We start from the raw sequence: 26,886 nt of genomic DNA on the forward strand, positions 1-26,886 counted from the left end.
GAAATTATTCTATAGTGTTTAAACATTTTTTAATTATGTAAAATCCACCTTTTCAAAAGGTTACCGAATCCAAATAATGAGAACTTTTTTATTATGTATATAGTTTCAATGAAATAATGTTGGTATATAATCAAACGATGGAAAATCAAAACAATAAAAATAATTGGCCCATGCAGGTCTCGAACCTGCGACCTTCGCGTTATTAGCACGACGCTCTAACCAACTGAGCTAATGGGCCATTTGTTTAAATGCTACAATGAGCCTTATTTAACGTATTATATTAGCTACAATTCATTTTGTTTAAATTAAAAGCTTCACCCGTGCATATAACATTTACATTAGTTACATTTGTTTCGTATCTCCTTTACAACCAATGAAAACAAGTTTGTATTATTTATTTTGCAAGTAGCACCGAGATTTTATCATATAGCAATTATATAATTTTTAATATTTTAGTAATTAAATTATTTTCAGTATTTAATTAAGATCGTGTGAAGAGTTAGGGATTAGATGTTAAATACACCAATTTTTTTTTATCTCTCACCTACATGATATTCTCATTTTTTTAAATGTTTTTCTCTCATAAAAATAACTAAAGTTACTAAAGATATTGAGATTCAAAGTATTTATATTTTTCCATATTCAAAAGAAATAATATGTTCTTATTCTTATTTAGTTACCTTTTTAATTCAATAGATGTATACAAAGCATGTGGATTGATATGTTGTATAAACGAATTTAATTAATTAATTATATAAAATATTTTAATAATGTCAAACTATTTTAAAGATTGATATATTATGTTAGTCATTAGATAAGTATGTGAGTTACTGGATCAGGCGGTTTATTGGAGTTGTTTCTTTTTACTCTTGTGTTACACTATTTTATTTATGAGATGAAGAATAGTTGCAAGTTTTTTCTCCATACTTTACGTCTTGATGGTGGGAGCGTCGTATGAGATTTAAAAGAGTCATACGACTCGATGGAAAATAGGTAGTCAATAATCCCCCTAGTCATGGGGGAGGGGATACTGCCTCTGACGGTTTCCTAAACCCTAAGCTAAAAAATTGCCTTAAGAAGCGAAAACGATCTTCGTTGTGAAGTCTAGCATAAAAAATGCCTTAAAAGACGACAAGGATCTTCACTATGAAGTACAACGTAAAAAATTGCCTTAAGAGGCGACAATGATCTTCGCTATGAAGTTTAGTGTAAAAAAAACTTTCTTAAGAGACAACAAGGATCTTCGTTGTGAAGTTCATCATAAAAAATGCCTTAAGAGGCGATAAGGATATTCGCTATGAAGTCCAACATACAACATATCGAGAAAATATTCTTGTTGGTAATAGACGTTCAAGAAACTGTTCATATACACATAATTGTGATGTCTTTAGGAAATTACAAATAATCTAACTGTAATAATATTTAAGATGGAGGACGTTCTAAGTTTTGCGTATGAGTTTTCAATTTAATCCTTATAGCTTGTACGCCCCATGAGGAAGCTTTTGGAATATGCGGTATGGTCCTTCCTAGTTGGGTTGTAGTTTTCCTTACTTAGTAGGCAGAACCACCCACTTCAAGACCATGTCACCTTCTCGCATCTCCATCGGCTTGACTGTGAGGTTATATCATCTGATGGCTCTGTGTTTGACTGCAAATTCTCGGAAATTGGCGACTTCTCTCAATAAGTCGACCAAATTTGTTGCACACTCTGATCGTGCCTTATTTACCTCTTGTTTAAACTGAGTACATCACCATGAGGGCGCGTCTATTTCTATGGGCAACATGGTGTCAGATCCATACACCATGCAGAATGGGGTGTCATTAGTAGTAAATTGAAGATGGTGTAATATGGAGACAATATTTCATGGAGCAGTTTCGCCCATAAACCTTTGGCATCATCGAGCTTCTTTTTTAGCCCCTTCATAATCACTTCGTTTGTTGATTCTGCTTGCCCATTGGCCTACAGATGTACAACGAATACAAATTTCATTTGCACTCCTAAATCTATGCAAAAGTCATTGACCATAAAACTAGCGAACTGGGTTCCAGTGTAGGAGACAATAGCTATGGGAAGCCCAAACCTGCAGATAATTCATGTTTTCCCAGGCATAATAACATTGGAGTCGCTCTCCCAATTTTGTAGAGTTTTCCCGAGGGAATAATGTATTTAGCAGCTTGTTTTCAGATCTTGCTTGTTTCCCCCTCGTCCAGTGGGAGTTCATCCGCCTACATATAACACAATATGAACGATATCCAACTAGACTCAAGGACCACTTCTAGAGAGTAAACCTCACCCTTCTCGCTACCGGGGGAGGCGAGAGTCTCCTGGATCACTATTTTGCTAAACCCTGTTATCTTCTGGGTGGAAAGCTTGGACAAAAGATCTACTATGAAGTCTTGTTCGTGGGGAACATGTTATATTTCAAAATAAGTAAAGCGAGAGGATAAACTTTGTACCTTTTGTAGATATCTTATCAATCGAGGTTCTTTAGCCTGATATTATCCAAAGACTTGGTTGGCGATCAACTAGGAGGTATTATTGGTTTCATTCAAAAGGCTCCAATTTCTAAGGTGAGGATCAGGCCAACGATGAAAGCCTCTTACTATGCCTGATTGTTATTGGCTTTAAACTCAAACTTCAATATATGTTTGATTAGTAAGTTGTCAGGTCCTTCCAATATTATTCCTATGTTGCAACCTTTTACATTGGAGGTGCGATCAATTAATAATGTCCATTCTAGAGTTGTCCTCTCCTCGATGAGCGAGCTAAATTCGGCCACAAAATCATCCAGAGTCTGGGATTTGATGTTTCCTCTAAGGATGTACTGGATATCATATTCCGAGAGATCTACGGCCTATAATACCATCCTTCTCACCATATGGATTTTTTAAAACCTTTCAAACGAGTAATGAGCTCATCGCCTGATTGTGACAAAGAGGTACATGAGTAATTGTGATTCCTCCCTTTGACGAGTGAGAATGAGAGGCGACGTGAGAAAGGCTTTTACCTTCTGGAAAGCCTCATCTCGTTCTGCCATCCACTCAAATTTTTTCTTCTTATTCAAGGCGGTAGAGAAAAGGAAAGCCTTATCGCCTGCACATGAAAGGAAGTGAGATAGGGCAACGAGGTGATTCCCTGATACCACGCGTGCAAATCCTCTTTTATTTTCACTTCCTTGTGAGACATAGAAGTTGACCCTGAGTGATAAGAAGGAATAGGTTGGTGGAAATGAACCTTGGACTAATATTTTTGAAATCCACCTCTGCAAGAGCGGACGCTTCCCAACGGATCCAAATACGAGCAGAAGGCCATATGCGCCTCAGAAGTAATAAGTTTTACCAACACGAAACACTTCAGAAGACCACCTCATTCAGAATCAAAAGAGTTGAACCAATATACTTAGGAACGGAAGTCTTTATTCTAATTGCTTACACTAATATATCATGTCGTAATTTTGGAAGAAATTAACCTTTAATGGCCATTAAACCAACAAGTATTGCAACGTGAATAACATTTTATTACCAAAGTGAATTAACCCACAATTAATATTATTGTCAATGAATATACTTACAATATTCTCAGCAACTATATGTGTAGCCTCTGGCGTGAACTCTCCATCTGATCTTTATCGGTCCCTTTTCCATTTCTCATGGAGTGGTAATGGAGATGGTTTACGATCACGACTTAATGAATCATGAACACTTAGAAATACATTAAAGTAGAGCATACGATCATACTTCTCCACCTGATGGGCTTGAAGCTTGTCGCACTATATTTGAGTATGCATGCTCATCATGGACATCATGCTTTAATGCCACATTGTTTTGGAGACTGGAATTCCTCATAACCATAACCTTCTGATGGCTCATGACTGTTAAAAACATTTGCAACTTTTTGAATTTCTTTTGGGTCTACTTCCATTTGAACTCTTTGACCCCTTAGGAAATCTTTGGACAACTTTTTTCTGACCAAATTCCTTTGATGATAAAAAAGTAGGAAGAATCCCACTCATATATGATTCAAAATGCTTTTTGCATCATATAAAAAACTCCTTGCAAGAGGATTCATTAGTAAAATTAAAATGACAAAAGAATGCACAAGTAAATGTCATGGTTTATTTTACGAAGGAGTTATATCAACCTTCCATCTTTGAAATTATTTTCAAACGAAGACTTGCTCAAATGATCACCAAGCTCAAGAAGCTTGTTTCAGACCATATACAACCCTTTTCGACTTGAAAGCATGATTAGGAAAATAATTATTTATAAAATTGGAAGGTTAATAAGCATACACTTCTTATTGGATACAATCGTTCAAGAACACCACAGTCTTTACATCCACTTAGAAGAGTTTAAAATTCATGATGAAAGAAAATGCTAGAAGCATCCTTATGGCCTCTAATCGATTTAGAAAAGCATATATTTCCTTGAAATCTATACTTCTATGTTGATTGTATCCTTTCACAACAAGTCTTACTTTATTTCATAAAACTTTTCCATTTTCATCCAGGTAGTTGTGAAATACACAGCGGGTCCCAGTCACTCGATGAGATGAAGCTTTAGAAACGAGTTGCCAAAATTTTGGTTTTTTAAGTTGATTTAACTCTTCTTGCATAGAAAGATACCAATATTCATCAATGAGAGCCTTGTCAACTTCCTTTGGCTAAACATAGGAGAGAAATACCATATGATTACATACCTTAATAAGGTAGCACTGAGTCGTAACTCCCTTAGAAATATCCCATATAACATTCTGAATTGGATGATCCTTAGTGGTCCTCCATTATGTGGGTAGACTTTGATTCTCAAAGTTGACTTCTTAAGTTCGAGTCTCTTTATTTAGATTTTGGACTTCTTCTTGATCTTGATCTCTGTCTTTGTTTTGATCATCATCTTCCATGGATGATTTCTCAAGAATACATGCACAGTCAACAACATCTACCTCTACAAAAGAGGGGTTAGTCTCATCAAAGGTAACATGAACGAACTATTATATCGCCATGGTTCTTTTATTAAAAACTCTAAAAGTCTTTCTGAAAGTGGAATATCCTAAGAATATGTCTTCACCAACTTTAGCTTCAAATTTTCCAAGATTATCCTTTGTATTATTAAGACTCAATCATTTGCATCCGGAAACTTGTAAGTGAGAAATATTCAACTTCTTTCCTTTATACAACTCGTAGGATGTTCGAATAACAAGTAGTGACCCAAAAGTATTTAGGAGGATTATTCTTGTTGAGCATTGTCCTTGATAACTCTTATAAAGATATATTTTTCCTATCCACAACCCCATTTTGTCGGGGAGTTCATGAAGTTAATAATGTATGTTGAATACCATACTCATTATAGTATCTTTAGGATTACTTTTTATGCAATTCACCATTGCGATCATTATAGATTAATGTAACGTTTGATCCCTTCTTGTTCTAGATAATCCTAACAAGTTTTTGAAAGGCAAAAAACATGTATCTTTTTTGTGATTGGAATAATTCCCATGTATAGCGAGAATAGTCATCAACAACTACAAGGGCATAGAGATTGATACCAATAATCTTGGTTCTAGATGGACCAAAGAGATCCACGTGTAAAGGTTGTAAGGGTCAATTTGTACAAACATTTTTATATTTGAAAGAATCCCTTATCTGTTTCCTTTATTGGCATGCATCACATAAACAACTTTTCTCAAAACTCATATTTGGCAAGCCAATAACTAAATCCTTGCAGACCAACTTTTTAAAATGGTCCCCGTGGATATGGGTTATTCTCATATGCCATAGCCAAGATTCATCCTCATTATTGAGAAGACAAACATCACTTGAAAGAATCTTATTTAGATTCACGATGTATGTGTTTCTACTTTTATACCCGGTGATAATAGTATGATCTCATTTATATTTGATAACACTGCATCTAAAAGAATCAAATGTTATATTGTTCCCTTTGGCGCCAAATTAACTACTACTTAATAAATCATGCTTTAAGCCATCAACTAACAAAACCTCCCCAATTGTTGGATATGGGAACTTACCAACGATACCAATCCCAATGATTGTCCCTTTTCTGCCAAAAATATTGATTCTAGATGGACCAGAAAGACCTGTGTGTAAAAGTTGTAAGGGTCGGTTTGTACAAACAACATTTTTAGATTTAGAATAAGCCATTACTTGTTTCCTATTTTCGCACGCATTACATAACTGACTTTTCTCAAAATGCATATTTGACAAGCCAATTACTAAATCCTTGTGGACCGACTTGTTTAAGTGGTCCCCTTGGATATGGGTTATTCTCCTATGCCATGACCAAGATTCATCATCGTTATTAAGAAGATAAACATCATTTAAAGGAATCTTATTTAGATTCACGATGTATGTGTTTCCACTTCTATACCTGGTGACAATAGTTTGATCTCATTTATATTTGGTAACCATGCATCCAGAAGAACTAAACATTACATTGTTCCTTTTGTTGCAAAATTAACTAGTAATTAATAAATTATGCTTTAAGCCATAAACTAACATAACCTTCTCAATCATTGGACTGAGGAACTTACCAACGATACAAATACTAGTGATTATCCCATTGTTATTATAACCATAAGAGACAAACCCTATTGCCATAGGAGAGAAAAAGGAGAGTAAATTTTTTCTCCAGTCATATGTTTTGAACTGTCACTATCAAGGTACCACTTAACATTAGATATTGTAAAGCACTTATTGTTATCTTTGTGGTCATTCATGATACACACGTTGGTTTCTTTGTTGCATGATTTCATATCATTGTCGTCCCAAGGGATATAAGCCTTATTTCCTTCCTTTTGGGGTTTATTTCCTTTTTTTTTCTTCCGATTTTGAACTTCTTTTTTATTTTGGGGGGATTTTGGTCTTATATTCCATTTCTTCCTTTATTTTTGTCTGTCCTTCCTTTTGTCTTTCTCGTTTCACGAATCTTTTTAAGTTCTTCACTATTAGTGGAATTTCTTCATTAGAGATCTTTGGTCATACCCTAAAGCCCCAACCTGCAAGAATCATGCTTACTACATGGCCTACTTATGGTCTACCTTATGGCTTCACGCCCTCATTTAAAGGAGCCATAAGTGTTATGCAATCTACACAACAAGCGATACCTTTACCCTTCACCACCAAGGCGCATCCTGCGGTCCAAACTATCGCTCAATCAATTGTCCATACACATGTGCAACCACACTTTGAAGACCAGCATCCGATCCACCATGCTCTAGAATCTTCGGATGAAGAAGACGAAAGGTATTTAGATATAAATGGTATAAAGGAGAATTATTAGATTCTTGAGAAACAGTTAAGAGCAATGAAGGAGACAAAGTCTTTGGTGCTGCTGCCATAAAAATGTGCTTGGTATCCGGTCTTGTGATCCCCGGGAAATTCAAAACCCTTGACTTCAATAAGTACGATGTTCATTCATGCCCCAAAAGTCATCTCATTATGTACTATCGGAAAATAGGTTCAATCGTCAAGGATGATAAACTTATGATACATTTTTCCAAGATAGCTTGAAGGGTGCCCCATCCAAATATGATTTGAGCCTTGATCAAAGCAAAATTCGTTGTTTCCAAGACTTATCTGATGCTTTCATCCAACACTATAAATATAACATGGATATAGTCCCGGATAGGAGGCAATTGCTTAATATGTCATAGAGAGACCACGAGTCTTACAAGGAATATGCACAACGGTTGAAAGAGGCGACCTCGCAAGTTAAACCGTCCCTTGCTGAGAAGGAGTTGACAAATTGGTTCATGGATACTATAAAACCCATGTTTTCTGAAAGAATGATGACTAGCGTATCATCAAGTTTCTCTGACTTAGTTGTTGTGGGCATCAAGGTTGATGACATGATAAATTAATGAATTTTTATTGAATGATAGTGTAAAACTAATTCATTACACTACTTTTAATCTAAAAAAAATATAAAAAGAAATTCAATAACTTTGTATTTTTACATTTTTCACATCTTTTTATAATTTCAATAGTGAAAACTTTTCTCTATAAATTATTAAAATTTTACAAATTGGCCCCAATTATTTTCATATTTTGACATTGGTTACGAAAAACACTAAAAATTAAAGAATTGAATTGAAATATTTGAATAATCTAAAATTTTATTTCCCTAAAATTCCAAATCAAACTTCAAAAGGAGGCGTAAAAGAAAAGCAGCGTATGCAAATTGTGAACATAGTTTGGGCTAATTCTTGAATAGCCCAATTTATATTCCATACGGCACGGGTCATCGTTGAATTTCATAAATTCCTGCGGCGTTCGTTCTCAAATACCCTAATTCCTTCTATATATTTACCCACAATCATAAACCCTAACATATACTCAGCAACTTCGAAAGCCAACATGTGTTTTCTTCTTCGCCGCGGTTTGTTATTTTCTCGTTCTTTTACTCCTTCAATATAATTATCATTTGTACGTTCATGTTTTTAACATCGCGTGCCTATGATGGTGTTAAATATACTTTGAGATTAATTTCTATGAAACTAATTTTACTCTGAGGCACCGATTATAATCATTCAATCCTAAAATTCATTCTAGTGTTGTTTTCATTATGTTTTCGTCATTATAGAATTTGCAAGTGACGATACAACAGACAGGGACATCAGATCTCCTAATTAGAGAAAATGATGATTTGTCGTTGGGAATCTCTCTGATGCATTATGTTTTTTATTTCATGAGTCTTTAACTTTTGTTGATTTGCATTGAGACATTTTTCTTTTAGAGAAATAAATTGTGCGCAGATGATGATAAGATATAGACAGGGACTCAGCACTCTTATGGGGAATGTTGATTTGTCTAATGGGAAAAATCTCTGATGCGTTTTGCACAATACTATGTTTTTCGAATTGTCTTGTTTTGATTTTCTTTAATTTTGAAGTGTTATTCAATTTGCAAATGATGATAAAACAGACAGGGACATCAGATCTCCTAATTAGAGAAAATGATGACTTGTCGATGGGAATCTCTCTGATGCATTATTTATTACTAAACTGATATTTTAGAAAATTTTCTGTTTTTTTTATAAATTATATTTGATATCAGAATGTTAATGTAAAATTTTAGCGATAAATTCGATTATGAATTTGTTTCAGCCATTGTTGTTTGATTTGGCCAGTGATGTACTCATTGCACGTATTACCAGATATATAGTTTGATGATCAATGCTAATTGTCACTACCGCTGAGGCCATTTCCTACCTTTTGATTTTATTTGAAAGCATGAAGCCTAATGATGTTCATAAAGAACGGAGATTTGAAAGTTGGTTTTGTAGAAGCCTTTGTGAAAGTAAGGGCTCCAAAAGCATCGTATGAAAAAAACCGTTTTATGTTGGTATCAATGAAGGCTTGTTTGTGAATTCTGGGCAAACATCCTTTTTACATGTTTGGTTTATTTTGTTTTGAACAATTAAATTTGTTTATATTTGATGCTGAGATTGGTCTAAAATCATTAACACCAATAAATAGTTAAGAGATTACATAGAAACAATACCATGAACCCTACGTTAAGTTCCTTTGGGTAGGAACCTACTAAGGTTACTTCTATAATGCTATTCCAAATCCTATAGTTTGATATTTTTTCATTTTCCAAAACAAACACAAGAATAAGAATAAAAAGAACAATGATAAAACATCGAAACATTTTCTCCTGATCCATTGTTAATCATGTAAATTGACTTAGACATGGGATTAATCCAATAATTATATCTTGAGATACCCTGACGGCCATTGGCTCCTTATAAGGCTTAAAATTTTTATTCCACGAAGTTCGTTTGATAATCAAATATTTTTTCTTTAGTGCTGTTAGATTAAATTCTTAAGAGTCAGCATCATTGACCTCTTTAAATAACATAATCTTTAGGTCATTTTTCTAAAAATGATCAAAATCATTGATCTTCTCTCCCTTTCTTATCGTAAAAAAGAATCATAAAATGATATCAATTTGAAGAAAATTTAAAATGAGGACATAGAGTGTCAAGGAGAATGAGAGAAAGATAATCATTCTAGAAAGAGGAAAGTTGAGACAAATTAGAATTATTGATAACTTCTTTTCGATGCTTGAGTTGTACCAATTTGTTTTTGATAACTCAACATTTTAGAGAGAAGCAGTCAAAGTTTGGGAAATGTGTTTGAAGACCAAAAAATTCTCCCTCCTTTGTTTTAAAGATATATATTTGCTTATTCTAATTTTTTACTAACACAGAGTGCCAAAACATGATTTTGTTTTATCTAATGAAAATGATAATTACCCAAAGGTACTTCAAGTCCTTTTAACAACTTAGATGATAATGATACATCTTGTCACGCATCTCATAGCCAAATATTTTTCAGAGATTAAAAGTCATAAATCCTAACCGGGTTCTAACTTAGAATCTTTTGATACCAATACAATTTTATGCTATGCAAGTTTAATTTGTTGTTAGTATTTTACCATTAATTTATTAGTTGATGATATCATTTATTAGTTTATGATGGTAAAAGATAGTTAAAATATGTTATCTAAATTTTTTAAAGAATATATAAATGTTGAGTAATTTTTATGAAAAAATATAATGATTCATCATTTTGTCATTTAATTTTCATAAAGAAAGAAATATTACTTGGGCAATCAAATATCTAATCCAACCCAACTCGAAAGTTGATGGATTTGCTCAAACCGATCCATTGGTGTAATGAGTAGTTATTTTATCTTTTCCAAATCGGAGTGTCCTATATGAATTGTGTATAGAGTTTAACCCTTACCCAATCCAAATTAACCCATGTACACCCATAATTAATTTATAGAAAAGATTTTGTTTTAAGTTCTTTTTAGCGAAAAGAAACTTATATTTAGCAAAGGAATTTAGATAAGATACCATCCTTTTGAGAATCTGTTTTTGTGAATATTGATGGGTGTGAATATGAAAGTAGAAAAAATGTCTAGAGGAGGGTGAATAGAACCAAATTAAAAAATACAATTTCCATTTTCCAAAATTATAGTTTTTTCAAAATTGAGTTGCAAGTGGAAGGTTTGAAGCAAATATGAAAATGATACAATCAATTGGGATCAAGAAAACATACAATTCGTTTCACAAATATCCAAGATTACAAGCAATGAAACATTTGGTATGAGTTGACTCAAGTTGTCTAGTCACAAGAAGTGTACACAATTTATCATTTGTGGATTATCGAATTCAATTGGTTTTCATATTTATCAATCACAAAACTAGCTTGAGTAGGTGTCCAATTCCAACAAAACCTAGGTTTTACGTCATTAATCGTTATCAACAACAAAATGATATAATACAACAATATTTAAAAACCTGGCATGCAATTTGTCTACCGTGAATATTGGTAAATAACCGTTGATCTTTCAAATTAAAAATATTTTGGTTATTTACAAGATCGATCAGATTGATTTTAGGATATTTGCTAATTGTTTTAAGGGGAAGTTTGATGGGTGATAAACACTTCGACAAAGTTCATATTTAAATTCCTTGTTAAAGAATATAAAGGAAAAATGAGGCAAGGAAAGCAATGAAAATACTAGAAAGTAAATGGCGAAGAAGATAAATTTCTGAAGAAAAAAGAAAGGATTGATTAAATTGCTTTAAATAAAAACATGGCGCCACAACGAACATACATTTTCTCAATTTACACTTTCTTTACACACAAATACTTTGGATAATTTGTTGAATTTGTACAACTTTTGAACACCCATATCCTAACACTAAGACTCCCTATTTATATCAATCGAAATAACTGCTTCTAATGGCCTATTCACCAGATTGAGACAAGTGACACTTTGTATGTGCATGATCGCCCACCATGCCTCCACGTATGCTCACCAGTTTAGATAAGAACAAAGAATTCCCTCTCTTATTTGAGTTTAAATCCCTTGTCGAACTGTCGTTAGTGATGGTTATGTTTCCCTACTACTAGAAACATTTCGAAGTCCACAAAACACCTTTACCCTTGTATCAAGGTATTTTCGACTGGAATTTCAAACATTATAATTTTTTCGAAGTATTTAATTTCTTCACACGAGCTTATTTCCTTATTTAATTCCTTTAATCCATGTCAGGCGTCGAAATTGGAGCTAACGAATTACCCCCCCAAAATGTCATTTTCGACACCTCGAAGAAAATGACATTTTTTGAGACTATGGTTTGACGCCTTTGAACAATTCATGCATAGCTTTGATGCCACTAGTGCTCCAACATTGCAAAAACTATCCATCTTTTCCCACCTGACAAATGACGTCAGAATCATCATTACCCTTTTCCGACATGTCTTTTCAACTCATGCCTGAATCTTTTTAATCATCACGTTTCCTAGACCCTAGGAGATCGTGGGATTAAGACCTTAATTTCCACCGTTCCACTAAGCAATCCTGGAGGGACACGTGTCCCACTTGTTTGTCATCATTAATGTTGAATTGAACCAGTTTTTCTCCCACAAACCCCTATAAAAACCGCGTTCCTCACTAATTCCACTTTTTTTTATGAACCTTTCAAATCCTCAAACTCTTCATCTTCTTCAAAACAAACTCAATAAACCTAGATTTTCTCTTTTCAATCTTTTTAACAAAAAATGGATACTTCAAGCAAAACCCCCAAAGAAACGACCAAAGCTGTCAAGGTCTCTGTCAAACACACGAGGGCCCCTAAAAAAATCTCGGACCTCCCTCCTTTTGCCACACTTCTTGGCCCAGTGATGGTGGGTAACCAACAATACATTCCAGAACCAAGAACTGAAGAACAACAAAAGATTTACGAATCTCAGGTACTCATTCCCATAACTGTTTTTGGAAAAAATCATGCTTTGTTTGGACCTTTACCCAATCTGAATGTTGAACCTAGTAGACTTAGGGACTTTTTTCCCACTTATCACAAATGCAAACCAATAGGCCAAGCAAAAAGACTTAGGGCTGAAAGAATCAACATTGGTGAGGAATCCCAATCTTTAGCAGATGAAACTATAAACTTAAGGTTTATGAACAATGACTTTAGAGTCTTTTGAGCGACCTCCTTATTTAAAGACCCAACTGATTATCTAAACTGGTTAAACCAAATAGAAAACACTAAATCCCAAACCTGGAAAGATATGGGAATATATGACTTAATCATGCTGTCGAAGGTAACACCCACTATACCTTACTAGTTTCCTCATTGTACTTCTGAGATATCACCCACTATACCCTCCACCTCCCTTGTGGAATGGTAACACCCACTCTTTTCGACATAGTCGTTATCACAGGGCTAAAACCAACTTGGATTACTTATGATCCAGTTGTAGAATCTGATGACTCCATAGCCTTCTCCACCTATAGGGCTGCCAATTCGACCCATATAATGCACTATCATGACAAAGATACCAACACCATTTTCGACGTAGAACATATCGCCTTCTTGGCTTTATGGTTATCCCACCGCATCTTCTGCTCGAAGTCACTCCAGGTTGCTAAGAAGTATCTCACTCTGGCGAACTAACTTCATTTTGGTCATGACGTCTGTCTGAGCGAAATGATCCCGGTCAGTCTTTACGAATCATTGACTGAAAGTGTTACTAAACTCAAAAATCTGGGAGAGAAAGGAAATCTCCTCATTTCTAGTCCTTTCTAGTTGCTGCAACTCTGGCTAAATGCCACCTTCGAGACAAGTCTTCCCAACAAAAGCCCTATTGATGAAGAAGTTGAGGAAGTCAGAAACAGGAAGGTCAAAGGAATCCATTTGGCTAAGTTAACCCATAGTGGCGAAGGAAAAGCCCTTCAACCAACATTCATGATCTATGTCACGATGTTTGCAAAACGTCATGATTTTATGTCGAACATGACCCCTTTCGCTTCTAGAAAATATGGTCCAGAATGGTTCACAAGCCCCTTCCCATCTCCCACCAAAAACCAGGAAACAAAGTCTCTTTTAATCTGGGAAGCTTTTCTAACCCCAAAACTCATAACCCTTAGATTAAATTCGTCGAAGAGTCAGGTTACCCTAATTGCTTATCAATCCAACCCCGTGGCTCAATAATTTGGGTTGATTCAGATTCTCCCAAAATGCCTTTATGATAGAAATAACACCCTCCTTCTCTTTAACGCAAACCACAACGAAACCACCACTATCAAACAAATAGCTCGATATACTGGCCGGATGTACCTCACTCCAATTAGCTTCGAGCCAAGTTTCCTTTGTACCCCAGAATTTGGGAAATGGTGGTCACAGTACTATGCTGAAGAATTTTATGATGTTCCTTCATTCACTCAACATTTTAACAAAGCTTTTCTCTCTATGCTGGAAAAAATTAAAAAAGGTACTTACACACACATCAAAGAAATCCAGGCATTCCAAAACTACTTTGGAACTGCGTATAGGCCTGATGATCTTAGTTGAACCATTCGTGAGGCAGCTGTCACTCTAAAGGAATTTCTTTTAAAAGAAAATGGAGAATTTAAAAATCCCTTCGTACGTTCCTCCTGAGAAACGATACAAAATGGCTTTCAAAATGTTTCCTTTTAAATTTCTTCGACTTCCAAACGATGATTTTGGAGTGGCCCTTGCCCCTCCATTCCTAGACTGGTTTATATGTGGGGATTATATAAAAATCCTTCGACAACAATCACAGAAAAAAGCCCAACGGGTGGTTGTGACTAAGCACACTTTAGACAGTTTCAAAGGTCATCTTCATATAGGGATCGAAGATGTTCGCATCGAGTCAGATATATATGAAGGTGTGGAGTGGGAGGTTTTTCGAACCACATCTATCTATTAGGATATTTTCTCTTGACTCTTAATAACTTTTTTTTTCTTTTTTCTCTTAGCTACTAGAGTTCCACCCAAGAGACCAACGATCAAGAAATCAGTCGAAGCAAAGGCTGAGGGAAGTAGCTTGACTATAAAGGTACACCTTTACTTTGCCTATTGCTTTTGTTATTCATAATGATAATACTAACACTTCGATTTTTCATTTAGGGTGCTCGAAAACCTCCCCTTACTCCTCAAAAAATCAAAACGAAAGCAGTTGAAGCTCATGTCGTGATAGAGTCAGACGAAGAGGATCTATCTCCCATCCTAGATCTGACTCTTAGGAAAAGGAAGAAACAACCAAAGGTTGTCGAAGCCTCCAGTTAGCCTCAGGCAAAAATTTCCAGAGTTATAAACCGACCTGCCGCTCTTTCCATTCTGGAGCCTACTTATGAAGAATTGTCGAAGATAGCAGCAACGCAAGTTGAAAGTGATAACTCTATCCCTGGAGTCAAAGGGGACAAGGTAAAAGCCTACATGACTTTTCTTCTTTCAGTTTTATTATCCTCTAATACTTTGACTAACTTATCTTTCGATTTTGGCTTTTAGGGCGCTACTACACAAACAACGGCCAAATCTCCCTCTATACCAGTCCTTCTTAACAGTGCTGGAAAACCAACCTATCATTCAACATCTGCAAGAGGTTTAGAGGAAAACTCAATGAGTGAAATTAACCAACCGGTTATTGAGAAGTCCATGACTCTGAAGGTGGCTCGCCTAATGTCGATGGTACAAACACTGCTGCTTTGGGAGGTGATGATGCTCAAGATGAAGAGCTGAGAGAAGATGAAGAAGAATACCAACCATTATTTCATGATGGCCCTGTTGGTGAGGAAGATGAAGACCTCGAAGAACAAGATGCCAATGATGAGGGGAACAATGATGATAAAATCGAGACGAATGGAGAACAACCTCAAAGCCCAACCACTACTACTCCAACAGCTGATGTTGTTCCTGAAGTGATCAAAGCTTCGACAGGAATAACTGGAGGTCTTTCTTCAGAAGAACTAGCGGCCTTGAAGCAAAATAAACCTCTCGAATATATGAAGGTTATGCTAAGTAGAAGGGAAAGTTTGTCTGAAAAGAGTCTTATCACCTCTACAGCCTCTGAGGATCAACCTTCGAGCAATCCTGTGGATGAGGCTCTCTCGAAAATCAAAGAAAAACTCTTTAAAGGTGAGCTCTTCATACTCTTGCCGGCTTATCCTTTTGCCCCCTTATCTTTGAAGACTTTCCTCAACCAAGTCAATTTACTGGAAACTTCTCCAAAAGTTGCCAACGTCATCTTGGAATTATGCATTATGATCGAATAAAGTGTTATTGATCATAAGCTATTACCTCAGATCACTAAGGAAATTGAGAAAAAGGCTGGTGCTAAAGCAGCTGTTTGGGATGCAGCTACCGAATCGACCAACAAAGTAATAGAGTTGGAGAAAACCAAAGCGAAAAACAAGTCAGAGATCGAAAGCCACGACCATGACATTGCCTCTTGGGAAGCTCAAATAAAGAAACTGCAGACGAAGATCTCTGGAGCCAAGAAATGCAAAGATGAGATTTTGAAGTTTGATGATGCTTCCATGGCTAAGGAACTAGATTTTGGTTTGGAGTTTGTTGAAAAGGCATGAACATTAGAATCAGAGCTCACAACTCTTCTGTCGAAAAGATCATTATGTGAAAAACGCCTGGAGCTTCATAAAGCAAAATACCTCCATATGAAGGCTCATCTCCCCTTTTAGCTTTAGTCTCTTTTCCATTTATTCCTTCACGACTTTTTTATTTCGATTGTACTGATTATTGACCCTTGGGCCATTGTAATGAACTTAAGCCATGTTGGCAACATTTTATCACCATGTTGGCTTCGACCAATTCGCATGCAATTATTCGTTCATTATTTTTATCTCTTGGAGTGCTGGATTATAAATATTTAAATATTTTCCATTCACCCTTAAGATTCTTTATCTTTATTAAGCTCCCCGATCTCATAAGCACCGTTATAGAATACTTACAAAATTTGAAAAGGACCTTCTCATTTGGGGGATCATTTCCCTAAGGCCCTATCTTTTCGATCCATTGGAAGGATTACTTTCCAAACCAAGTCTTCAGGCAAAAACATCTTAACTTTAACCTTTTATTGTAAGATTTCTCTACTCTCTTCTTCTGCCTTTTCAATAATTCCAAGGCATTGAGTCTCTCTTCATCTAGATCAACTAACTCATCAAGCATCATGTTCCAATATGATTCTGATGGAATTTCATAATACCTATGAATTCTTATTGATTGTAGGTAAATCTCGACTGGTAAAACTGCATCATGACCAAAAGTCAGTCAAAATGGAGTCGAGTTAGTGACCTCTTTGGGAGAAGTTCGACACACCCACAAAACCTGATCTAAAGTCTTATTCCAGTTTCTGAGCCTCTTCCCCTCATGTTTCTTAATCAAACTAATTACCACCTTGTTTGGTGATTCAACCTGACCATTAGCCTGAGCATAATATGGCGTAGAAGTTAATAATTTGAAACCTATTTCCTTAGGAAATTCTTGCATTTTTCGACCAGTAAATACTGATCCCTGATCTGTTGTAATGGTCTCTGGGATTCCAAATCCATAAATAATATGTTTCTGGATAAATTCAATCACATCTTCTTGGTCTACATTTGTAAAAGGTATAGCTTTAATCCATTTTGTAAAGTAATCAATACCAACCAAAATATACCTCTGACTTTTAGATGATGGTGGTCGAATTTCTCCAACCAAATCTAAAGCCCAACCTCTAAAAGGCCATGGTTTGACTATAGAATGCAGTTCGCTTGCATGGACATGTTGTATGCCTGCATGTACTTGACACTCTTGGCATCCTTTGGAGAATTCAATGTAGTCTTTTAACATGGTAGGCCAATGCATCCCTTGGAGAAATAATAACCACTTCATCTTATGACCAACCTGATGTACCCCACATGCATCACCATGGACATTCGAAAGGGCTAGATATGCCTCTGATTCACTAATACATTTGAGTAAAACTCCCTCAGGAGTCTTTTTGAATAATTCATTACCCAAAAGGACATAACTTAAAGCTCGATACCTGGTTTTCCATTCGGTAGACGCCGTCAGATTCTGCAAATACTCCACTATTGGTTTTCTCCAATCCTCAACCTGTCAGGCTATCTACTACCAATACTTCAAAGCTTTCTTTGCCAGCGTATCCCAACTTTGTCATTTCCAAGTCTGATGGGGCTAATCTGGTCGACACAACTCTTCCTCTAACTTCGATGACTTTTTGCAATTTCTCTTTTGAAATTTTATACCCAGACGCAATTTGAGCCAAGTCATTAGCCACTTGATTTTCCAACCGAGGTATGTGTCGAATATTAGCCATCTCGAATCTTTTCAACAATTGAATGACTATTATGAAGTACATGATGAGATTCTCTTTAACACACTTGTACTCTTTTGTGATTTGTTTTATAACTAGCTCTGAGTCACCCATTATTTCGACTCGAGTTGCCCCCAATTCCAAAAATGTCTCCTGTCCGGCTATCAAAGCATCATATTCAACCTCATTGTTCAAGCAAAGGCCTTCCACTTTATACTGGAAATTTGTTGGAATTTTATTAGGAGAAATAATTAGAACCCCTATGCCTGTTCCGTCTTTGTAACTAGACCCATCGAAGTATAACTTCCAAGACTCTAATTCGAGATAAGTCAATGTGTTGTCAGTTATTGTGTGGTCAACTATAAAGTCTGCTACCACTTGTCCCTTAATTGCCTTTAAGGGCCTGTAAGTTAGGGAATATTCAGTTAAAGCTAGTGCCTATTTTCCAATTCGACAATGCAAAATTGGTTTAGACAACACATGTTTAATAACATCGGAATGCGATGAAACATAAACGTCAACATGTCTTATATAATGCTTCAACTTCGTACAATAAAAATACAAGCATAAACACAAATTTTCAACTATGTTATACCTAGTTTCTGCATCATTCAAGACCATACTGAGGTAGTAAATGGCTCTTTCGACACCATTATCATCCTCCTTAGCCAACATGCTCCCTAAAGTCTTGTCAGATACAGATATGTACAACCTCCTACTCCTATTCCTACAAGCCACATGCTCGACAGTGGATTCAGTAGTATTCCCAGAAAACTTAGTGAATTTAGGGACCTTCCATATATGCGGTAAGTTTGACTGAAGGATATATTCTGAGAATGGTGACGTATAGTTTAGCCTTCGAAGACCAAAGTTTACCCCGTTTCGAGCCATGATTCTTTCAACCATGGCTGCCAGATTATATCCTCTACCACATCAACGTATCACATTTGTTGTATAAGGTTATTAGCATTCTAATTCCTATTTACCAATGTTATCCTTAGTTCTTCCTCCACGCGGCCTCGTGGTTGGTTTCTAGGGAGTTCGACCCTATTTTGTTCGACCTCCCCTCCCATATTTGTCACGTTCGTCCCGGGTGTGTCTCTTTGGTTTTGTTGAACTTGGTTAATGGTAGGATCCTCCTCGACGGGTACCCCCTGGTTTTCTACTATATACTCTCTCCGTGGACGACGGGGAGACTGAGGCACCAAAGAAGTTTTCCAGACGCGTCATCTACGCTACCGCTTGTCAGTCAGACTAGATAGTATCCTGGATCAAAGGGTTAAGGATTGTCCCCATAGTTTGGGCCAACATCTGGACCATGTCATGGTTACTTTCATCCATTTGCTATCTAATGAATGCAGTGGAATTATTCGTTAAATTTGGCATGCGGGTAGAATATCCCATTCCTAAAGACTGGATATTTCGACCCATGTTCACCCTAGAACCTGCTTCCTGCAACGGCGAAGTCATCACAGGTTCTGAAAATACTGGAGGAGCGTTTCGTAAGTTTGCCATCAATGAAGTTGACATTCCATAGGGTTGATCTCGTCCACTTAATGGCATCGAAAATCCTGGAGGCGTAAAAGGTCTAAACACAGAAGTCCCTATAGGCGGGGGAGTTTGTGAAGGACCCATTGCCCCAGTAAAAGCCAGGATAGGCCATGTGTGGGCAATCGAATACGTAGGCATCAAACTTGCCATCGACACTATAGGTTCGGAACGGTTGTTAGAACCGTCGGTCCCCAGGTCGAAGGAACTGTTGGTGGTTCTCTATTATTAATTGACATATTCTGAGGGTTCACACTATTTGGCTGGTTTGAATTTGCCATTCCCCTTGTGTACCTTCCTCTTTGTCTATCTTCGTTGGTGGTGGTTATTTTACTACTTCTCAATAACATGCAACGATTTTTTTCAAAACGAGAAAGGTGATTGAACGACAAGAACTAATAAAATGAAGAAAATTTACTTTTTTGTTTTCAAAAATAGTTAGCAGTGTCCCACTGGGCGTGTCAATTTGTTTACCGTGAAAATTGGTAAACAACCATTGATCTTCCAAATTAAAAATATTTTTGTTACTTACAGGATCGATCAGATTGACCCTAGGGCATATGCTAATTGTTTTAGGGGGAGTTTGATGAGTGATAAACACTTCGACAAAGTTCATATTTACATGACATATTAAAGAATATAGAGGAAAGATGACGCAAGGAAAACAATGAAAATACTAGAAAGTAAATGGCGAAAAAGATAAGTTTCTAAAGAGAAAAGAAAAGATTGATTAAATTGCTTTGAATAAAAACATGGTTCCACAAAGAACATATATTTTCTCAATTTACACTTTCTCTATACACGAATACTTTGAGTAATTTGATGAATTTGTACAATTTTTGAACACTCTTATCCTAACACTAAGGGCTTGTTTGATTCAATTTCAATTTTTTGTTTTTAAAAGCTGTTTTATAAATTAGTTTTTAGAAAGAAAACAAAATAAAAATTCATTTGGAAGCTGTATTTTGTAAAACTATTTTTGAGATAATAAAAGAAAAAATTTGTTTGTTTGATTTGTTTTGAAAAATTAATTCAAATATTGTTTGATTTTTACTTTTAGAAATAGTGTGATTATAAGTAAATGATAAAATATTATCTATATTAAATAGTTATTAAAAAAGTATAAAATCATTTCTTTCAATCAATATAATAGTACCCAATTAAACTAATTTATTTTTTTAATTACAAATTTTAAACAATTATTTTACAATTGAGAAAATGGATGATATACTGATATTATAAATTAATTTTATAATATCAACCAATAAGGATTATATTTCGCTAAGTCATATTGAATTTTTTAAAATTATTTATATGATATAGCAGAATGATATATTTTTATTAGATGATCATGTAAGTTTTTTTTTTACTAAGTCAGTACATCTCCATTAATCTCTTTATAATTTACTTTAATTTATTATAAAATACCCTTTGCAAGTTAATCTTATTCCAATCCTATTATTTTACTTGTGTTTTTGTTAATTTAATTTGTAGGGATAAATTTACAAATTATTATACAATTTTACAATTTTTTATTTGTTTTTTATAAGTTAAATATTTTTGTATATTGTCTGTTCATGTTCATGTAAAAAAGATAAAATCACAAAATGAATACATAAAAGAATGATAATTAAATTTTATTAAAAAATAAAAAATAGACAAATATATAATGTACATGTTATAAACATGAAAAAATCCAACCAATTAAAATGTGTTTCCTTATGCAAACATAATATTTTTCATTTGTTGAGTTCTTCATGTGCAAATAATTCCCTTATGTACATGAACATTGTAAAAACACATTTTCTATTGCAAATTCATATTTAACAAATCAATGTAATTAATGAAAATTTATAATTTTCCACGTGTTTTCAATTTTGATGTTTTAGAAATTCAAAAGCAAAACAAATTTTACAAGTTTTGATTTTTTAGTTTTTAAAACTAAAAAACAAAAACAGTTTTCGAAACCACTTTTTTAAAAACTATTTATCAAATGAGTTTTTAATTTTTTAATTTTCAAAAACTAAAAAATTGTTTTTGAAAAGGGAATCAAACAGACCCTCAGACTCCCTATTTATATCAATCGAAATAACCGCTTCTAATGACCTATTCACCAGATTGAGACAAGTGACACTTTGCATGTGTGCGATCGCCCACCATGCCTCCACGTATGCTCAGCAGTTTAGATAAGAACAAAGAATATTATTTGAATTTAAATCCCTTGTCGAACTGCCGTTAGTGATGCTTCTATTTCCCTACTGCTGGAAACATTTCTAAGTCCATAAAACACCTTTACTCTTGTATTAAGGTATTTTCGACTGAAATTTCGAACTTTATAATTTTGTCGAAGTATTCAATTTCTTCACAAGAGCTTATTTCCTTTAATCCATATCAGACGTCAAAATTGGAGCTAACACAATCACTATGAAATATAAATGTAAGAGTAGAGTTTCAAAGATGACACCGAGATTTATAGTGCTTTGGTGTTTGTCTTTGCTTGGCCTACGTGCACTATTCAATGGTTACCCATTGGAACCTGCATAGTTCCTTGTTATTTAAAAAATATTTCCAAGAGTTCATACAATCACCAATCCACAATTTACAGTTTAGAAAATAATTCTCCTAATTTGGATCTTGACTTGTATCTAGCAAACTTGCCAAACTCTTATACGTAATCTTTACTCGAATACGTTTCTTGAACCTTCTAATAACACAAATTATGCTGCAAGCCTTCGTGTGTAGCTATCAACCCCTTGATCCTACCGATTCCTTGAGCGGTGATATTGTCCGAAGATCCGAGAAGAACTCTATCCTATCTGTAGCCTTCCACACAGTTACTACTAAGGCAATGCTGGAGAGAAGAACCTACTTATTTTTAATGGAATTGTTAGACGAGGGTAACGGTCTAGAGGGAGGGGGGTGAATAGATCACAAACAAATATTTTTTTTTATTAAAAAAATTGTGTAGCTATCAACCCAATGGTCTTCCTCTTATCGCCATCATAACAACATGGATTTTCTATGTTGGGGATTATTATAGTTTCTTAGATAAATGAATGATTTACCCGGGACGATCTATTGTTGGCTAGCTTAGATAAGACATCTTCCCAAGTGTTATGCTCTCTTATAGCATGGAATATATCTTACACTTTGAACTTTGGTAAATTTTCTCTGTCTAAGATGACATACCATTGCAACATCGACTCTTTGATATGAGGTTCTAGCTTGACTTATAGGACCATAAATTGGGAATCCGTCCTTAACTTTATGCTTTTGGCTCCCATCTCAACGACCAATGTGATACTTATGATAACACATTCATACTCGAATTCAATGTTGGTGAGAAGTCGAAACACATGGATACTTTGATCATCAAGATGACTTATCTCTTAAAAATGAGTCAGACTCTGCATCCATAACTATTGAATGATTAGTCTATAAACACTACCCATGTATGAGCTAGCTCTGATGAGCCTTAAGTTATTTATTCTATGAAGTCTACAAATAATTGTGCCTGTATGGATTTCCTCAACTCGTAGAAAACATCAAATTCAAACATTTCGATGGACCACTTCATCAATCGACCAATTAGATTTAGACGGTGGAACACCTATTTTAATGGTAATTCGATTTGGACGATTATGGTGTGGTACATGATGTAACACTGTAATTTCCTAGATGTCGTTACTAAGGCTAAAGTATCTTTCTCTATTTTTTGATATTATGTCTTTGGTTCGACAAAGGCTTTGGAGATGAAATATTCCACACTTTTGTGGCCGTTCAGCTTCCTTACAAGGACATCATTAACGAATTCTTAGATGCACCAGATAAAGGTACATAAACTTTCGACTACAAGTCAAGATAACACAAGTGGAGTTGATATGGACATCTTTAGGGATATGAAAACTTGTTAGCATTATAAGGTCCACTAGAGAAACATTTTTTTCTTCAAGAGTTTGTAAAAGGGAAGGGTGTGTTGAACAAATCTTGAGATGGACCTGTTCAAAGCTATTAGCATCCCGGTCAACTTCACGACTTCCTATTTTTGTCGTTGGTGTCTCCTTTCAGATGACCATCTTTCACTTGTCCAAATTTTCTTTTATGCCTATCTCTGTCATATAAAAACCCAAAAACTTGTCGGCTCTCACCCCAAATGTACACTTCTCTGGGTTGAGCCTCATATTATATTGTCGAACTCTTCGAAGTAATCGAGAAAGATGTTGGTTGTGTAGCCCCTCCTCATTAGACTTAACGATCTTGTCGTGCATGGACACTTATAATGTTTTTGATATTTATTCTTTGAAGTATTTGTTCATCATCCTCTGGTCTGTTGGTTCAAAAATTTTCAAACCAAAGGGCATCACACTATACTGGTAGTTGGCTTGCTTGGTCATGAAGGAAATTTTCTCCCAGTCCCTTTCGTATATGGATATTTGATTGTAGTTGAAATATGCATTCATAAATGACAAAAAATTATACCCAGTTGAATTATCGACCAACTTGTCTACGACTGGGATATGGTATAAGTCTCTGGAACATCACTTATTTAGGTCAGTATAATTGACACACATTCTCCATTTCCCTGAATCTTTCTTGACTAAAACGACATTGAACAACCACTCAGTGTATTTTACTTCAAAAAGGAATTTAGCATCCAATAAACCTTGGACTGTTTTCATTATCGCCTTGACCTTCTCGGGAGACTTCCACCTTCTCCTTTAGAACATGCACCGGGCGTTAGTATCAATGTCTAACTGATGACACATTGCACTAAGATATATGCTTATCATGGGTAGAGATGGCGAAGAGATCATCGTTGGCCCTTAAGCATTTAATCAGTACCTTTTTTACACCGGTAGGTAGGACAAGTCCTATGTTTACTGGCCTTATTGTATTATCATCCAAACGTATGACTTTAAACTCTCCATCTAAGTATGCCCTTAGGATTTTCATTTTGATCTCAATTGAGGGGCCTAGTTTGTCGCCTTATAATGGTTCGTCTTTGCACACATCGAGGTCAACCATATCAAGTGTTTCACGAGATTCATTTCATTTTTATTCGGGGATGATGGCCTCCGACATGGGATTCTTCAATATTGCTTCATGTATCCATTATTCTCCACACAGGTCAACTTTGACTACCATTATTCTTCCAAAATCATTTTGGTATTTCATCTTAATATGTATAGGGGAGGCCACGACATCTAGAGCTGAGAAGAACGATTAGTCGGGAATACCATTACATACACTCTCGTACAGGATCACAAAGAAACACATATTTATAGTCCTCTTGCTATTCCCCTCTCCCAAGGAGACTGGTAGGTACATCTATCCATACTAACAAATGGAATAATCATTGAATGCCAAAAGGCTATAGACTTCGCACGAACTCATATCTTGCTTTTTAAACCTTAGCTCGATGAAGATTTTGAAGTAGATCAAGTTTTAGTAACTTTCGGCATCTATGAGGATCCTTGAGACATAGTGATTATCGATAGTAGTATTGATGATCAACGAAAGCATCACATTTACATTCCCATCCATCTTTTCACAGTCTTGAAACACTAGGACCAGTCTATCATCTTTCCGCTTCTCTTTAGAGAAGTTTATTCAACAGATCCTTGCGATGTAGATCCTACCTACTTGAACGAATCTCCACCAATCGTGTCTATGGTGAATGTTGAAAAAGATCTTGATCTAGAGGATTTTAAAGGATATCCAGGAAGGAGATTTAAATGTTGCTTCCATATTAGTATGAATCAAAAGCGGTTGAGGTTTGAGTTGAAGGAGATCTAATTGAATAAGGAGAGGTTTAATTGAATCAAATATCTAATTGTGTAAATTCGTATGAATCAAAAGTCAGTTCTCACATAGGGCGCCACTGTTCCGTTCCAAAACCAAAATTTTCGGTGCAAGTTGCTCAGGTGCGGTTGCATGGGGTGGATCTATAAGGTTAATACTTAAACTCCGAAGTCAGTGTGTGAAAAAGAGAGGGTATAATGGGTTTTAAATAAAATCAAACCTTTTTGAGGTTCACGCTACTGTATATATGCAACGGGCAATAGTAAAGGCTATTCCATATTGGGCATGTGGCCGATCTAGAGCACATAGATAAAATCAAAGTAGTTTATATGATTCATGGGGTTAGAAGGAATAATATGAGATAAATTATCTTTATGGATGATCCAACTTTTAAAGCTCATGATCCAAATGAATTGCGATCTTATTGCTTAAAGGGAGGTCTTAGTCACAATTTTTTCCTATGTTGTAAACATGGAAAGCTTTCCTCCATTAATAATATTTTGTTAATATAAGGACTTATGCAAAACCTAATAGCAATTGAGTATGACGTTCCCTTTAATAAAAAAAATGCAAATAAATTAGTCAAAAAGAAGACCATGCTCTCAATAGTGGCTCGAGGAAAAATGATATTTACAAAATAAATCTCTTTAATTCATAAAAATAAGAGGTGTGATGCCTCATGTTAGTGAATTAATATCAAAGCTTAACAGGTTAAATATTGTGAGAGGCCTACCAAATATAAAATTTCACTAAGATGCTTTTTGCGAGGAATTTAAAAAATAAAGAACTTGTGAAAACTTATTTTCAATAAAAATGTGTTTCTTTCTCGAGATCATTAGAGATTTTATACATTAATATGTTTGGCTCAATTAAAACTTCCCTAGTCAATGATAAAAAGAATGTATGTATCATTTTTTTTATGACTATAGCAGATGTAAATGAATGAAATTCCTTAAATGTGAGGATGAGTCACACTCAATATTCCCAGTCTTTTGCAAACAAATGCATGTTGATTTTTTTTAAATGGCAACAAGTAGAAAAGTAAGCATGATGGAGACTTTGAAAATAAACAATTTTAATTTTTTGTGTGAAGAAATTATGATTTCCCATGATTTCTCATTTACTATAACTCCGCATCAAAACAAGGTTGTAGAAAAAATATCTCTTTAAGAGATAGCAAGAACCATCAATGAAAAAATATTGCAAATACTTTTGGATAAAAGATTTTAACATTACTTGTTACATCTAAAATAGAATCTATATAAGACATTTTGAATAAGACTCCTTATTGCCTCTAAAAAGAGTAGAAAGTCCAATATTTCTTATTTCCATCAATTTGGTTGTGCATGTTGTAT

The 26,886-nt window shown here is 35.1% G+C and overlaps 1 long non-coding RNA gene and 5 other non-coding genes across 6 annotated transcripts; 5 read left to right on the forward strand and 1 right to left on the reverse strand.

Moving 5' to 3' along the window:
- Nucleotides 1-164: 164 nt before the first annotated feature.
- TRNAI-AAU (transfer RNA isoleucine (anticodon AAU)) lies at nt 165-238 on the reverse strand. Its single transcript has one exon. It is a non-coding gene; the product is annotated as a tRNA-Ile (tRNA).
- A 7,940-nt stretch (nt 239-8,178) lies between these two features.
- Nucleotides 8,179-9,448, forward strand: LOC127073786 (uncharacterized). The gene is made up of 2 exons (XR_007785867.1): nt 8,179-8,397; nt 9,125-9,448. It is a non-coding gene; the product is annotated as an uncharacterized LOC127073786 (long non-coding RNA).
- LOC127077607 (small nucleolar RNA Z267) lies at nt 8,466-8,539 on the forward strand. The gene has a single exon (XR_007787398.1). It is a non-coding gene; the product is annotated as a small nucleolar RNA Z267 (small nucleolar RNA).
- LOC127077609 (small nucleolar RNA R44/J54/Z268 family) lies at nt 8,604-8,692 on the forward strand. Its single transcript, XR_007787400.1, has one exon. It is a non-coding gene; the product is annotated as a small nucleolar RNA R44/J54/Z268 family (small nucleolar RNA).
- On the forward strand, nt 8,767-8,854 carry LOC127077610 (small nucleolar RNA R44/J54/Z268 family). Its single transcript, XR_007787401.1, has one exon. It is a non-coding gene; the product is annotated as a small nucleolar RNA R44/J54/Z268 family (small nucleolar RNA).
- LOC127077608 (small nucleolar RNA R44/J54/Z268 family) lies at nt 8,921-9,009 on the forward strand. The gene has a single exon (XR_007787399.1). It is a non-coding gene; the product is annotated as a small nucleolar RNA R44/J54/Z268 family (small nucleolar RNA).
- Nucleotides 9,449-26,886: the final 17,438 nt, after the last annotated feature.

This window comes from Lathyrus oleraceus, chromosome 4, assembly GCF_024323335.1.
Source record: "Lathyrus oleraceus cultivar Zhongwan6 chromosome 4, CAAS_Psat_ZW6_1.0, whole genome shotgun sequence".
NCBI lineage: Eukaryota > Viridiplantae > Streptophyta > Magnoliopsida > Fabales > Fabaceae > Lathyrus > Lathyrus oleraceus.